The sequence below is a fragment of the Theropithecus gelada genome, chromosome 1 (genome assembly GCF_003255815.1).
Source record: "Theropithecus gelada isolate Dixy chromosome 1, Tgel_1.0, whole genome shotgun sequence".
In the NCBI taxonomy this organism is placed as follows: domain Eukaryota; kingdom Metazoa; phylum Chordata; class Mammalia; order Primates; family Cercopithecidae; genus Theropithecus; species Theropithecus gelada.
The window spans coordinates 198816121-198819354 of record NC_037668.1 but is presented as its reverse complement, the minus strand read 5'-3'; positions in this window follow the sequence as shown (position 1 = coordinate 198819354).

The window sequence follows — 3234 nt, the reverse complement described above, 5'->3', positions numbered from 1 at the left end:
TACAAAGGTTTTGACTTCTGACTAGTGAATTAATGACATTGTTTATTTCCCAGAATATTTGTTACACTTTTCCCAGCCAATGAAAATGATTTCATTTGAAAGGTCTTTAAAATGTGTCAATTAGCATTAAAATGTATTGCAGACCAATATTAGTAGGTGAATTATAAATACCATCACATTAGACATGGTCCCAGCCTATCCCTAAAAGGCTCATGGCAATTTTAAATCCAAATTGTAAGACTTATGGGAAGGGATTACACATTAACTAATCTGATAACTTATAAATATCTTCAAGTTGCTGTGGAATGACTCTGTTTTCAAGAAGACAAAGGGAGCCAATACATCTACTTTCATTAAGAAGCTGAAATTAAATTTGAATTTCCTTCTTTCCAAAGGTTGGTCTCTTATGTTCGCCTTATACTATATATTGTCTTGTTGCGGGGAACCATGGGGATAGGCATTAACATATTTTATCTAATTATAATTACTTGGTGTAGTATTCTGATTGCCCAACTATGTTAGCAAGTAAAAGAAAAGTAGGGAAGTTTAGAAATTAATTAATTCTCTCAAATTGTATTCTGTAGATATTTGTTAGCTATAAGTCTCAAATCTCTAGGTGCTTATTACTCAATCAAGATAAGACAGGATAATAACTAATAAAATGATGTGTGAAATGCAGTGATAGAGATGTATGCAAAGCACTGTATGGTCACGAAGATGGTTGGGCTTAATGATGCCTGAGAAGTTTGGGGAAGGTTTTACATAGGAGATAACCAATAGAAATGGGAGGTCATTTCTGCAGTGTAAATAGCATTTTCAACGAATGACATTTTCATGAAGAAAGGGCACGAGTTTACAAAGTCACTACAAATGATTCAGCAAGGTTGAAACACTGTTTGCATGTTGAAGGGGGCTAGCCCCTCCACACTTGTGGGTATTTCTAGTCAGGCAGGACGAGAGACTGAGAAAAGAAATAAGACACAGAGACAAAGTATAGAGGATAAAAAGTAGGCCCAGGGGACCAGCGCTCAGCATACAGAGGACCCACACTGGCACCGGTCTCTGAGTTCCCTCAGTATTTATTGATTACTATTTTCACTATCTCAGCAAGAGGAATTCGGCAGGAGAACAGGGTGACAGTGGGGAGAAGGTTAGCAAGAAAACACGTGAGCAAAGGAATCTGTGTCACAAATAAGTTCAAGGGAAGGTACTATGCCTGGATGTGCACCTAGGCCAGATTTATGCTTCTCTCCACCCAAACATCTCAGCGGAGTGAAGAGCAACAGAGGAGCACTGCTGCCAGTATGTTTCACCTCCCGCCACAGGGCGGTTTTTCTCCTGTCTCAGAATTGAACAAATGTACAATCGGGTTTTATACCAAGACATTCCGTTCCCAGGGACAGGCAGGAGACAGAGGCCTTCCTCTTATCTCAACTGCAAGAGGCCTTCTTCTTTTACTAATCCTCCCTAGCACAGACCCTTCACAGGTGTCGGGCTAGGTGACGGTGCCCCTGGTTTATCGAGAATGGAGAATGGCGATGACTTTTACCAAGCATACTGCCTGTAAACATATGGTTAATAAGGCACATCTTGCATAGCCCTAGATCCCTTAAACCTTGATGCCATACAACACATGTTTCTGTGAGCTCAAGGTTGGGGCAAAGTTACAGATTAACAGCATCTCAGGGCAAAACAATTGTTCAGGGTACAGATCAAAATGGAGTTTCTTATGTCTTCCTTTTCTCAATAGACACAGTAACGGTCTGATCTGTTTCTTTTCCCTACAGCATGTATCTTAAACTCAGCAGTTACAGTGTAGTGTCTTTAACTTTATCTGCACCACCCTCTTCTCCCTTTAGATTGAGGCCTTGAGGTCTAGAACTCTGTCATATTCTTCTCTGTGGCCTGAGCAACAAGCTAGTACCTGGCCCACAGTTAAGAGTCAATAAGTGTTTGTTGAACAAATAAATAAGGAGTAAATGAATGAATGTACAATCTATGGCTTAGAAATACTAAGTTTTGGTATTTTTATAATAATTTTGAATATATAGTTTTTAAGAAATTTATTTTAGTCAGTTTTTATCAGATCATTAAATAAGAGAGAAAAAATCAATATGTTGAATTTACTTTGCTTTCATAGGCTTTTCTACAGTGTAATTAACAGTCTTTGTGTCTACTTTCTCTGGTCTTATTTTCTTCTCAAACTATTGTAAGATGACTTCTACCCTCCTACTCCACTGAAACTTCTCTCTCTCTCCCTCTGTCTCTTTCTTTTTAGAGACAGGGTCTCATTCTGTTGCCCAGGCTGGAGTGCAGTGGTACAATCATGGCTCAATGTAGCCTCAAACTCCTGGGCTCAAGCTATCCTACCACCTCAACCTCTCAAGCAGCTAGGACTACAGATGTGCACCACTAGACCCAGCTAAATTTAAAAATGTTTTTGAGAGATGGGGTCTCTCTGTGTTGCTCAGGCTGGTCTTGAACACCTGGCCTCAAGTGATCCTCTCACCTAGGCCTCCAAAAGTATTGAAATTATAGGCATGAGCCACCACACTGAGCCCATTGAAACTTCTCTAGCAAGGATCACAAATGGACACAACCTTGGTACATCTAATGGATGTCCTTATCTCATTGAACTTCTTATGTTCCTCCACATTTCTCTGCATTTATCACTTCTGCCTTCACTCATGTTGTCTGTGCTGTCTGGAATGTTACACGATCCATACACATGCACATACACGCACACGTGCGAGCATACACACACAGACGCGCGAACGTGCGCACACGCGTGTGCGCATGCACACGCACACACCCCTCCCTTCCTGGCCTCTTACCTAGCTGATTCCTAGTCATTCATCCTTAGGTTTTTGTGCCTGTGTCACTTCCGCAGCAGGTCAGGTATTCCTTCCTTGTGCTGCCTGCTCATAGCACACAGGGTATGATGCTACTATTACATTTATCACGTAGCCTGGGAATTATATGTTTGCATTTCTCTCTGTGACTATACTGAGAAATTTGGTGGGGGGAAGGAATATTTCTTTCTGTATACTTTTGTATCCCTTATACCTCTCATAGTCCCTGATTGGTAATCAACATACTGGTGTTCTCATTGTTAATAAGAATAGTGAAAACTTAGGGCAACAGACTGAAGGTCTTTGTGACAAGTAATTTTTGTTTAAGTGGGACGGATGACAGTGACAGAGCTCTAAATTTCTACTAACCAGCTGAGACACG